Here is a 14023-nt window from a genome sequence, read left to right as displayed (position 1 = left end):
TCCGTGGGTTAAGGATCCAGCATTGCCGTGAGCTGCGGGGTAGGTTGCAGATGCGGCTTGGATCTGGCATGGCTGTGGCTGTGGCGTGGGTTGGCAGCTGCAGCTCCGATTCAACCCCTAGCCTGGGAACTTCCATATGCAGCCCTTTAAAAACAAAAAAATAGGAAAGAGTTGAAATGCTTATAGTTGCTCAAGGGCCTGCCAGAGTCCTCTGACTCCTGACCTCAAACTGGCTGTCAGCATTACGAAATCTGTGTCCTCAGTGAGCGAGTGACCCGAGAAGGCTGGCAGACTCTCCAGTGACGACAGCCTTCCTCTATCCCACAACCTCTGCCCCTGATGTGGGGATGGAGGGGCTCGCCAGAAGTTGGTTTTCTCAGAGTTGTCTAGCTTTCCTTCAAGGGACGGATAATATTCTCTAACAGAGTATTCAGAGAGGTGAGTTGCTTCTCCAGGCACCCAGGCAGGGCTTTGGAGAAATACAGATTGCTCTTTCTGGGGGTTCTAATTATCTATGACTGTGTAACAAGCTTCCAAAGAACTGAGTGGCTTCAAACAACTGTTTTATCATATCTCACAATTTTGGGAGTTAAGAATTCTGCCAGGGTTGGAGTTCCCGTCGTGGCGCAGTGGTTAACGAATCCGACTAAGAACCATGAGGTGGCAGGTTCGATCTCTGGCCTTGCTCCGTGGGTTAAGGACCCGGCGTTGCCGTGAGCTATGGTGTAGGTTGTAGGCACAGCTCGGATCCCGCGTTGCTGTGGCTCTGGTGTAGGCCGGCGTCTACAGCTCTGATTAGACCCCTAGCCTGGGAACCTCCACATGCTGTGGAAGCGGCCCAAGAAATGGCAAAAAAAGACAAAAACAACAAAAAAAGAATTCTGCCAGGGTTTGGCTGGATGATTCTTCGGTTCCACATGATTGAGGCTGTGCTCAGCCGGTGGATGAGGCTGGACTGGAGGGTCCGAGAAGGCTTCCACTCACATGTCTGACACCTTAGTGGGAAGACTGGAAGGCTGGGCTCAGATGAGACTGTTGGGCAAGGGAACTCTGAGGCATGGCAGTCTCAGGGTAGCTGGAGCTCTTACCTGGCAGCCGAAGGCTCAGAGAGTGAGGGACCTAGGTGAAAACTAAAAGTCTTATGACCTAACCTCAGAAGTTCCAGAAGGTTTTTTTTTTTTTTTTTTTTTTTTTTGCTTTTTAGAGCCACCCCCGCAGCATATGGAAGTCCCCAGGCTAGGGGCTGAATCAGAGCTACAGCCGCCAGCCTACACCACAGCCACAGCAACACCAGATCCGAGCCGCGTCTGGGACCTGCACCACCGCTCATGGCAACGCCAGATCCTTAACCCACTGAGAGAGGCCAGGGATTGAACCCACATCCTTACGGATACTAGTTGGGTTCGTTAACAGGAACCCTCAGAAGGTCACTTTTCCTGCATTCTTTTGGCCAAGTAAATCACTAAACCTCTCCAGATTCAAGGAAAGGGGGATTAGACTACCTCTCAGTGAGAAGGGTAGCAAAAGATTTGCTGCCACCTTAATATGCCACACCGGTCTTACAGAAACATTCATTCAATAAATATTTATCAAATGCCTTCTATATGCATATTCTAGTCATTAACGACAGTAGTGGGCAATAAGGCAGGCAAAATCTCTGCACTTGTGGAGCTTACATCTTCTTTTTTTTTTTTTTTTTTTTTTTTTGTCTTTGTGCTATTTCTTGGGCCGCTCCCGCGGCATATGGAGGTTCCCAGGCTAGGGGTCCAATCGGAGCTGTAGCCCCCGGCCTATGCCAGAGCCACAGCAACGTGGGATCCGAGCCGAGTCTGCAACCTACATCACAGCTCACAGCAACGCTGGATCCTTAACCCACTGAGCAAGGGCAGGGATCAAACCTGCAACCTCATGGTTCCTAGTCGGATTCGTTAACCACTGCGCCACGATGGGAACTCCCTGGAGCTTACATCTTCTTAGAGGGGATAACCACCACCACCACCACCAAAACGATTAGGAGTTCCCATCGTGGCTCAGCGGTTAATGAACCTGACCAGCATCCATGAGGATGCAGGTTTGATCCCTGGCCTCGCTCAGTGGGTTAAGGATCTGGCATTGCTGTGGCTGTGGTGTAGGCGGGCAGCTATAGCTCCAATTAGACCCCTAGCCTGGGAACCTCCATATGCTGCAGGCGTGGCCCTAAAATGACAAAACATTCCAGGCAAAATAAAACACAAGTGTGAAGGGCCTGAGAAGGAAGGCTGCCTGGTTCCGGGAATACCTGGGGAAGAGTGAGGAGGCCGATGTGGCCAGAGGAGAGGGCATGAGGGGAAAGAGTATTAATGGATAAAGTAAGACTAACTATGGGATGGGTGGGTGAGCAGAGCACAAGATCAGCCAGGTTTTGGGCAGTATGGTTAGCACTTTGGCTTTTCCTCTAAATGAGACAGGAAGCCACTGGAAGTTTTCAAGCAAAAAAGTAACATGATCGGGTTTACGTGACATATGTTTTCTTTCTATTTGTTGATTTCTTTTTCGGCTGCACCCACAGCATGTGGAAGTTCCAGGGCCAGGGATCAAACCTGCACCACGGCAGTGACCCAAGCTGCAGCAGTGACAATGCTGGGCCAGGGATCAAACCTGCACCACGGCAGTGACCCAAGCTGCAGCAGTGACAATGCTGGATCCTTAACCCACTGCGCCACATGGAACTCCTGCATGTGCCATCTTTTAGTGGTAGGATTCCAGTGACAAATGCTGCAGTAAGCCTTGGAACATTGGACCAGTTGGAAATCCTAAGCCTAGAGGCATCATTCCATAGGAAATATGCAACTGGACTAGCTAAATTCTTTCTTTTCTTTTCTTTTTCTTTTTTTTTTTTTTTTTTGTCTTTTCTGGGGCTGCTCCTGCGGTATATAGAGGTTCCCAGGCTAGGGGTCGAATCAGAGCTGTAGCTGCCCACCTACACCACAGTCACAGCAATGCGGGATCCTTAACCCACTGAGCAAAGGCAGGGATCAAACTCGCCACCTCATGGTTCCCAGTCAGATTCATTAACCACTGAGCCACGACGGGAACTCCTGGACTAGCTAAATTCTTGCAGCCTATATGTACAAAGGTGGAAATCCTTGTGTATTTTTAGCCAGTCTCCATATCTTATGTTCATCTCACCCACACAAAAAAATCACTTCTAATTTGTATTATGCTGTTTCATAGTCACCGATGTCAACTGGAGAAACCTTAAGTATTTGTGACAGCCCTCTGGCATATGGGTTTCTTCAGATGATAACTAACACATGGAGGGTACCTTTCTAATTAAGATACTTCAGATGTTAAGCAAAAGCTCCTCGAATGTTGAACAACACTAACCAGACACACGTGCGGGTATCCCGCTCTCTTTGTTAAAGCATTGACAAGTAAATTTCCAGAAACTGTAACTCTAATTAGTCTCTCGGCTCTGAGGCCCCGAAGCACTTGGTCTGTGGACCTTAAGCATTGAGCTTCTTGTTGGGAGGGCTCATTAACGGGAGTGGCCTGCAATCCTTTTCCTCTTTGTTGTCAATTTAAGGTCACCGAGGTCTCAGGAAGCAATTCCAAATGCTATTTTTCTGCACCGCTGTCCCATTTTGGTCCCCTGGCCCTCCCAGCAAGGCTTGTTTTTCCTCTTTGCCCACAAGAGCCAGGATGGACACCGCTAGTGCATCTGAGGGTCAGCTGCCACCTCGTCCTCACACACCTCTGCTCACCTCGCTCTAAGACCCTGGAGCCCTGCCTCCTGGATGAGGGGGGATGTGAAGGATGGGCTGGACTTGCTTAGGCAGAGAGGACAGGGATGGCAGGCTGAGCTGGGGGAGAACGCGATCAAAGGCACGAAAGTGGAACCATGCAGGGGCAGGGCGAGGAAATGGGAATTTATCCCACATGATTGGCGCTGAAAGCCGCAAGAGAGAAGCAGCCGGAGATGGAGGCTAAAACACAGATAGGATCATGTAATAGAGGGGCTTGAAAATTTAGCTGATTTCATTTGGTCTGTCTTCCTTTCAGTAAGAATAGTAATAACTTTTTCTTTCTTTTTTTTTTTTTTTTTTTTTTTTTTGCTTTTTAGGGCTGCACCCGCGGCATATGGAGGTTCCCAGGCCGGGGGTCCAATCGGAGCTGCAGCTGCCGGCCACAGCCACAGCCACAGCCACATCAACACAGGATCCAAGCTGCATCTGCGACCTACACCACAGCTCACGGCAACACCAGATCCTTAACACACTGAGGGAGGCCAGGGATCGAACCCGCAACCTCATGGTTCCTAAGTCGGATTCGTTTCCGATGAGCCATGACGGGAACTCCAGAATGGTAATAACTTCTATTTGTTGAATGTCCCCTAGGTGCCAAACTGTCCCAGGCACTTTTTGCATGTCATCTCATGTCATCTCCACATTAAAGCAGAAACTGGAGTTCCCGCTGTGGTGCAACAGGATTGATGGTGCCGCTGGAGCACAAGGACGCAGGTTCGATTTCCAGCCCAGCACAGTGGGTTAAAGAATCCAGCATTGCTGCAGCTGTGGCACAGGTGGCAACTGCAGCTGAGATCTGACCCCTGGCCCGGGGGAACTCCATATGCCGTAGGGTGGCAAACAAACAAACAAACAAACAAAAAATTAAAGTAGAAATCATTTTTCCCTGTCTTATATTTTGAGGAAATGGAGGCTTAGACAAGTTAAAATTCATTGCTCAAAGTTATCTAGCTAGTGAGTGGTACAGCCCAGACACATACCTAGGTCTGTGGTTCTTGTGACACAAGTCACCCTCCTGTTTAAAAACCTTTAGAGCCTTTGGAAGACTGGGATAGAGGTAAGTCGGAAGTTGTCATAGAATTCTAGGCTGATGGTCTCCCTCGAACCTGCTCCTCCTCTTTTCCTTCCAGAAACTTCGATCCATCCTGAGGAACTGCCCTAGTCATCACTCCTACACAACTGGGAGCCCTGAGATGTTTTGGGGTCTTCCTGGCACAACCTCATCTACCAGGCAGAGGCACATTGGGTCAGCTATAGGGTGGCAGGTACTGTGTGTAGCTCTACCTTCACGTTAGTAGCAGGGCTAAAGACAAGGAGCCCTTCCGGATGAGCCAAGAGCTGATAGAAGGTATCAACCACTGCACAGATTACACCATCCCATTTTGCTTCTCAAGGGTATGGACACCAAGTGCCAGTCACCCAAGATCAAGTGTGGCCTCCATGCTCCATAATAGCTGGGTGTCTTTGGAGTTCCTGCTGTGGCGCAGTGGAAACAAAGCCAACTAGGAACCATGAGGTTGCGGGTTTGATCCCTGGCCTTGCTCAGTGGGTTAAGGATCCAGCGTTGCCGTGAGCTGTGGTGTAGGTCGCAGATGCAGCTCGGATCTGGCATAGCTGTGGCTGTGGCATAGGCTGGCAGCAACAGCTCTGATTAGACCTCTAGCCTGGGAACCTCCATATGCCGTGGGTGTGGCCCTTAAAAGAAAAAGATGAAAGACAAAAAAAAAATAGCTAGGTGTCTTTGAGATGAGGAGTAGGGAGAGCTTTTGGTATCAGTATCACCCGTCTCTGCAGATTATGCAGACAGGACATCTGATTACTGGGGGGCTTTCCGTCTGGTCACGTGACAAGGCCCATGGCCTGGAGTTGGGGAGTGGCCAGACTGGATCACACACATTTCCTGAGTCATCAGCACTCAGCATGAGAACTAAAAGATACTCAGAGGCCAGTACCCTGGCCAAGCAACTAGGGCTGGTCTTTTGGACTCTTCTCCCTCTCTTTCTCAAGAACCTAGTCCATGAGATGCCTGAAGGCCTGACATCACCCCATCTGCCTATTTAGAGCCTGACTGCCAAAGGGAACAAGCCTGAGGAGACAGCTGAAGATTAAGAGAGGCAGGAAAGGAGTTCCCACTGTGGCTCAGTAGGTTAAGAACCCAACTAGTATCCATGATGATGCAAGTTTGATCCCTGACCTCACTCAGCGGGTTAAGGATCTGGCATCGCTACAAGCTGTGGCATAGGTCTCAGATGCGGCTCGGAACTAGTGTTGCCATGGCTGTGGTGTAGGCCAGCAGCTATAGCTCCGATTTGACCCCTAGCCTGGGAACTTCCATATGCTGCAGGTATGGCTGTAAAAAGAAAAAGAAAAAAAAAAAGAGAGAGAGAGAGAGGCAGCAGAAGAGTTGTTCCAGAGGAAGACAGCAGTGCTCCCCTCTGTGACAGGACCCTCCTGGGGCTGGCAGAGTGTAGCCAGGGGCCGAGAGCTACCTTCTCTGGGAGAAGGTTTTGAGACAGTGGCCCCACTGAGCACTTTCGGTTGACTCATGTTAGGACAAGCAGCATAAAAGAAATGGAGAAGCCTAACCTGTTGGATAAAAACACAATTGCTGAAGGAAGGAGAGAAGTAAGTTGTTGCTGCCTCAGAGCTTGAAAATTGTACAGTCCCTTGAGTTTATATCTGTTTCTACCCATCATTTATATGAAATAATTATGTAATGGGGTAGGAGCATGATGAAGTGAGAGGCTGGGTTTAGCAAATACAAACTATTACATGTAGGATGGATAGACCACAAGGTCCTACTATATAGCACAGGGAACTTGTTCAATATCTTGAGATAAACCATTATGGGTAAGAATTTGGGGGGGGGTGGCAGGGGGAGGCATGACTGCACCATGTGGAAGTTCCAGGGCCAGGGATTGAACCCACACCACAGCAGTTACCCGAGCCTCAGCAGTAACCACATCAGATCCTCAACCTGCTGAGCCCCGCAGGAACTCTGATGGAAAAGAATATTTTTAAAAACAGTGTGTCCAAAACAAATCTAATAGAAAATTAGATTTGTTTTTTTTTTTTTCCAGAGGCAAGGGGTAGGGAAGGGAGAATTGGAGGAAGCTGGTCAAAAGATGTAGCAAATTCAGTTATAAGACAAATAAGTACAAGAGATGCAATGTACAACATGATATAATTAACACTGCCCTATGTTATGTATGAAAGTTAAAGAGGAAATTCTAAGAGTTCTTATCACAAGGAAAAAAATTTTTTTTCTATTTCATGTTTTATCTGCATGAGATGATGGATGTCCTTTGCACTTACTGTGGTAATGATTTCTTGGTGTATATAAGTCAAATCATTTTAAACTTACACAGTGCTGTGTGTCAATTATATCTCAATAAAAATGTAATAAGAAATTTTAAAAAATAAAATTCAATTCAATTAAAAAATAAAAACAGTGTGTATGTATAACTGAATCACTTTGCTGTACAGCAGAAATTAACACAACATCGTCAATACAACATTAACACAACTGTATGTCCATAAAATTTTTTTAATTTAATGTTTTACGTAAGGCTACTAAAAAGGCTTGATGTCATCCCTCACCTTCTTTTCCTTCCTCTGGTCTTTCCCAGTAGAACTAAGACTGGCCTCCAAATTGTAACCATTCCTACTTCTCTCCTTTTTATCTTTCTTCTGTAATTCTCTCCAGGCCCAAGTTAGCAACTAGTTACAAAGGCCCAGTCTTTTGCCTCAGTTTCTCTGCTCAATACTCTAGCAATTTGTTGGGACTAGGGCCCTCTTGGACTTTCACTCAGGCCTCTGAGTTTGTCCTTGACCTTCCGCCTGGCTCTGGCCAAATTCTTCTGCAATGAGACGACTCCTACATACACTATCCCAGGAGTTTGATCCCAGAGATCAAACCTGCATTGCCATGGATACTAGTTGGGTTCTCAACCTACTGAGACATAAGAGGAACTTCCCAGATTCGTCTGCAATGGGAAGACTCCTACATGCGTTATCCAGGACTCTCCTGTTAAAGGACCCATTATTCAAAACCCCAAGTCCACTACCTGCTTAACCTAGGAAGGAGATGGTTTGAAGATCAGGATAGTTGTTTCATGGGATTTTCATATAAGAAAGACATGCTAAGAGGCATCTGAGAGTAGAACGAAAAGATGGGTTGATGACTTGGGCACAACCCAAGGCCATACACAACTTAGGGCCATACTCTAATGATAGGAAGTCTCACTGACATTTGTAGGGTGGACTCTGGTGGGGATTTTGAGACCATCTTGAAGAGCACAGGGACACCATGAACCGTTCTTCCATCTGCTACAGGAAAGGGAATGAAAATCAGAGTAGGGTGCAATGTCCTAGTAAAACATTGTCATGGATCCTAGACCCTATGGTTTGGGAAGTTTCACATGAAGATTCTCCAGTGGGTCCTGGACTGCGGAGTTAAGCAGACCTGTGTTGAAGACCTGCCTCTACTACTTACCAGCTTTGGACCCTTAGACAAGTCACTTGCCCCTCTGTACCTGCCTCTTCATCTTTAAATTGGAATTAATGATAGCACTGTGAGGATTAAATGAGCATTCCAAAAGGGTACCTGTTGTTCTTACCAAGAAGACAAAGCTCAGCTGAATCTGTTGATCAAAGGGGAAAGCATATGGAGTTCCCGTCATGGCTCAGTGGTTAATGAATCTGACTAGGAACCATGAGGTTGCGGGTTCGATGCCTGGCCTTGCTCAGTGGGTTGAGGATCCGGCATTGCTGTGAGCTGTGGTGTAGGTTGCAGATGAGGCTCGGATCCCGAGTTGCTGTGGCTCTGGCATAGGCTGGTGACTGCAGCTCCGATTCAACCCCTAGCCTGGGAACCTCCGTATGCCACGGGAGCAGCCCAAGAAAATGGCAAAAAGACAAAAAAAAAAAAATGTAAGTTATGCTGCATTTCATGGAAGAGAGAGGGGCCAGAGAGTGAACCCCTCTGACCTGGTTGTCCCCCATTGCTGTTCCCCATTGGTAAGCTAACCATACAATGTGTCATCCAAGCTGGGACACTTTTGAAAGTGAAAAGGGACTATTCATTATCCCGCCATGAATAAAGTACAAAGTGAGACTGACCTAGGGCAAACCAAGGTGTAGAGTCACTCTACCCACAGGGAACATGGTATCAAATAAAATAAAGGCCCCAACATTGTAAAGATAAGTGTTTAAATCCATTAATCCATGCTCTTGTCTCCTGGGACCTTGGAAAAATCATTCTGCCTATCTGAGACTCAATTCATACATCTTTAATTGCGGACAGAAAAACTCACTTCCCAGAATCGTGGCTGAGGATTAAGTTCCTTGAGTTTTTCGTTTTTTGGTTTTTTGTCTTTTTGCCATTTCTTGGGCCACTCCCGTGGCATATGGAGATTCCCAGGCTAGGGGTCGAATTGGAGCTGCAGCTGCAGGCCTACACCACAGGCACAGCAACATGGGATCCGAGTGGCGTCTGCAACCTACACCACAGTTCACGGCAATGCCGGATCCTTAACCCACGGAGCAAGGCCAGGGACCGAACCCTCAACCTCATGGTTCCTAGTCGGATTCGTTAACCACTGCACCACAACAGGAACTCCGTTCCTTGAGATTTTATGTCAAGTAACTGACAGTTCCAAGTGGCTAACCAATGCTAGTTCTCTCCCTCTTCTCTTCCCACACCCTCAGGACAGGCGCCCAGTACCATTGTCTCTCTCTAAGCTCTAGTTTCAACTCAAAATGCCCAACTGGCCTCTGGCCTGATATCTCTGAGCCCAAGTCCTGCCTTTTCAGAAAGCACAACTGTTAGTAACCCAGTCTCCTTTTGCCTGGCCAAATTCAAAGAATCTGAGGCTAATTATTATAATCCTATCTGCTCATATGTACAAAATATTTTCTCATCCATCATTACATCACTTTGTCCTCGGAATTCTGGAAGAAACACCAGCCCAAGAATTCTCCTGCTTGAGTGGAATCTGAGAGGTACAGTGACTGCCCACATCCTAGTCACACTGAGAGCCAGTGGCAGGTGTTCTTTTTGATGGTTTCATATGCCCCCATTTAAGATCCTTCTTGATTTGCATGGTTATTTGAGAGTAAGAACACTGATTTAATTTTAATGAAATGGGTTACATTCTGCTTGTCAAAGCTATACATGCTTCATTGTAGGATACTTGGAAAATACAGAACAGTATCAGGAACAAAAATTAAAAATCCCCTGAAATCCACCATTTAGACAAAAACACTCTTTCCTTCCAGACTTTTCTATTAGTGTGAATAATAGTTGAGTAATAACTCATAATAGTTAGTGAATGCTTACTACATGCAAGCACTATACTAAGGGTTTTGTATGTATTATCTCCTTTCACAACAATCCTATGATAAACTGAGGCACAGAGACTTTAGTTACTAGGCCAAAGTTACCACAACTATTAGCTATTGACACAGGAGTTTGAAAGCAGGAAATATGCTTCCGGAGCCCGGCTCCTATCCCTATGCTCTGTGGCCTTGTATGTTAGATATTTCCTACATAATGCTGCACTGCAAGACAGACAGAGCATGCAAAAATGTGGCTTAGAACTAGTCACTTACCCCTCGTTGCCACGTGCGTTTCTTTTCATCGGAGCGGTTCTCCTTCCAGGAAACAGGCTAGCAGTCACCAACTATTCCAATACCATGCAAAAGGAGGAGAAAAAGGGAAAGAGAAGGAAGGTCTGGATGAGGTGGCCTGCAAGTTGGAAGAAGCCAGGATCAGAGAGAGTAAATCCCAGAAAGTCTGGCCTCTGTGAGCTCACGCTCTGCGGCAGACAATTTTGGCAGGCATGCTCTTATCTTCTTGCTAACAGACCCTCAACATTCAACAGATCGCCAACAGAGATGTCTTGATCTCAGGGAGGGTGGGTCAGCCCTAGGAGATGAGCCAGGACTGGTTTCTGACAATTCTGGCAACACTCTTTCCCTTGACCAATGACGGACAACCAGTTCTGGCCAGTGAAGTCTAAAGGGAGGTCAGCTAAGGGACTTTGGGAAAGGCTTACATCCCTTTCCTAGGGGCCCAGATGCCTCCCCAAAGACTTTCCTGTGTATAGCATTAGGGACATCAGACCCAAAGTCAGCAGAAAATACGAAATCTGTGCAATTCTGCAGGATAGAATACAAACACTACTAAAGCCCAAGGTGAACTCTAAAAGGATGGGGGTGGTTGAATGGCCAGATCATAGAGGGGAGAAAGATTCCAGAAAGATGCTAAATGGCAGGACTGAGCACAGGGATCCTGGCCATGATCCATTCACCTTGGGTCATAGGTCCGCCATCCTTATGGTCCAAGGAATGGAATCTATTACCAGGAAAAAAAAAAAGAGAGAAATTAAAGGTAGTAGACAGAAACAATTGATGGCCATTATTAGGATCATCCACTATTTCTATTTTTTTCAATGATTTCTCATACATTATCTGCTTTGAGCGCTCTGCCAAACCCACCATCCCCTTTCTCTAACAATACAGATCCTTCCCACTCATAAAGGTAAACTCTTGGCAGCATGTTGTAATCCTGACTCCCGAGCCAAACTGATTGAACCATATAGGATTCCTGATCCAAGATGGGGCAACCAGATTCCATTGTGAGAATCTGGAATTGGAATACAGAGATGCTAGGCAGTCTCTGTTGTTCACTTAAACTTAGGACTTGTAAACCCAATAAGGGAAGCTCTATTTAGTCAAGTTCATGGAAAAACAGAGAAGTCAGGATTGATAGAAAGACAAAGGCCACATGGATGAAGTGGGTGATTAAAAGGAACAGAGGAGTTCCCGACGTGGCTCAGTGGTTAACAACTCCGACTAGGAACCATGAGGTTGCAGGTTTGATCCCTGGCCTCACTCAGTGGGTTAAGGATCCGGTGTTGCCGTGAGCTATGGTGTAGGTCGCCGACACAGCTTAGATCCCGCATGGCTGTGGCTGTGGTGTAGGCCGGCGGCTACAGCTCTGATTTGACCCCTAGCCTGGGAACCTCCATATGCAGCGGGTGCAGCCCTAAAAAAGACAAAAAGACAAAAAAAAAAAATTAGAGAAATTAGGAGTTCCTACCATGGCACAGTGGGTTAAGAATCTGACTGCTGAAGCTCAGGTAACTGCAGAGTCATGGGTTCAATCCCCAGCCCAGCACAGTGGGTTAAAATATCCGGCATTGCTGCAGCTGCAGTGTAGGTCACAGCTGTGGCTCAGATTCAGCCTCTGGCCTGGGAACGTCCATATGCCATGGGTGCAACCATTTTTTAAAAATGGAGAAATTAGAGTTCCCATTGTGGCTCAGTGGTTAACGAATCTGACTAGCATCCATGAGGATGCAGGTTCAATCCCTGGCCTCGCTCAGTGGGTTAAGGATCCGGCGTTGCCGGGAGCTGGGGTGTAGGTCGCAGGTACAGCTCAGATCTGGCCTTGCTGTGGCTGTGGTGTAGGCCGGCGGCTACAGCTCCGATTCGACTCCTAGCCTGGGAACCACCATATGCCACGTGTGTGGCCCTAAAAAGCCAAAAAAAAAAAATCTGTACATGATCAACTATAATTTTAAAAAACACTAGTTTACTAGATTATGCTGCTTCGTGAACGATAATTCTAGATATTTTGTGGTCCTGCTTACTACTAGAGATAAAATAAATTTTATAAATCAAAAAAAAAACCATACATGTCTATTCATAGCAGCTTTATGCGCCATAATACAAAATTGGAGCTAACGAATGTCCTTCAGAGGGAGAATGAGTAAGCAAACTCATAATACATCCATACAATGAATTACTGCTCAGTAATAAAAAGAAACAAGCTACAGGCGGCAACAAGGACGGATCCCCAGGGGCTTATGCTGAGTGAAAGAGAGCTAATCTCTTTGTGATTCCATTCTCTTTTGAGAATACAAAATTCCAAAAATGACAAAATCATATAGAGCGATGGAGACCAGCTAAGAACAGATAGGGAATGAGAGGAAATGAGTGATTATAAAGTGGCAACAACAGGAGTTCCTTTGTCATGTCAGGACACTTCTGCCTCAATTTTGATGAGGTTTATATCCCATCTACCCACGGGATGAAATGTAATAGAATTATAACAAAGACATACTCAAAGAACGGGTGCATGGGAAAACTAGTAAAATATGGAGTTCCTGCTGTGGCACAGTAGGTGATTGATCTGGCTTGTCTCTGTGGAGGCACTGGTTCCTTAACCTGGCACATCAGGTCAAGGATCTGGTGTTTCTGCAGCAGTGACATAGGTCACTTCCTGGCCTGGGAACTTCCATGTGCCACAGATGCAGCTGGACAGGGAAAAAAAAAACAAAAAACAAAAAAAACCAAAAAAACTACTACAATCTGAGTAAGAGTTATAGTCCAGATAATTGTATTAAACCAATTAATTTCCCATTTTTGATATATACTTTAATTATGCAAGATGTCACTGTTGGGGAAACTGGGTAACGGGTCACAGGACTTCTGTGCTAATGTTGCAATTTTCTTTTTTTGGCTTTATTCTGTTTTTCAGAAGGAAGGATTTATTACTTGTGATAAGAACACTGTGGATCTTTCATAAAGCAGTGTCTCTTGCAATTTCTTATGAGTGCATAATAATTAAGAAATGAAAAATTAGGGAGTTCCTGTCTTGGCTCAGTGGTTAACGAATGCGACTAGGAACCATGAGGTTGCAGGTTCAATCCCCGGCCTTGCTCCGTGTGTTAAGGATCCGGCGTTGCCACGAACTGGGATGTAGGTCACAGATGCGGCTCGGATCCCATGTTGCTGTGGCTCTGGTGTAGGCCAGCGGCTACAGCTCCAATTCGACTGCTAGCCTGGGAACCTCCATATGCTGTAGGTGCAGCCCTAGGAAAGACACACACACACAAAAAGACAAAAAATAAATAAATAAAAAATAAAAAGAAATGAAAAGTTAGATATATGTGTGACTAGGTCACCTTGCTGTACAGTAGAAAACTGACAGAACACTGTAAACCAGGTATGATGGAAAAAATAAAAATCATTTAAAAAAAACAAAAGTTTTTTTAAAAAGAATGAAACTTAGAGTTGGTAGTTAAAGCTATACCCTAATGTTCTAACACTGATATGGCCCTTGTTTACTAAAGACTATTTGTCCAAGGGTGACTTTTCAGGATATAAACCTTGCCACCAGCGTCTCTGCAGAGCCCTTGATCTTGGGGAACTATGAGGCTGAAGAGATG

At 46.1% G+C, this 14023-nt stretch overlaps 1 long non-coding RNA gene across 1 annotated transcript in view; it reads right to left on the bottom strand.

Annotated features, from left to right (window-relative positions):
- The window catches only part of LOC110257788, a 48157-nt gene extending 37020 nt beyond the window's left edge, over positions 1-11137 (bottom strand). Inside the window, exon 1 of the long non-coding RNA XR_002340759.1 lies at positions 10398-11137. This is a non-coding gene — a long non-coding RNA (uncharacterized LOC110257788). The remainder of the gene's footprint in view (positions 1-10397) is intronic.

The sequence above is a fragment of the Sus scrofa genome, chromosome X, assembly GCF_000003025.6.
Source record: "Sus scrofa isolate TJ Tabasco breed Duroc chromosome X, Sscrofa11.1, whole genome shotgun sequence".
NCBI lineage: Eukaryota > Metazoa > Chordata > Mammalia > Artiodactyla > Suidae > Sus > Sus scrofa.
Note: the sequence above shows the minus strand (reverse complement) of the source record. Positions and strands in the feature narration are given on the sequence as shown.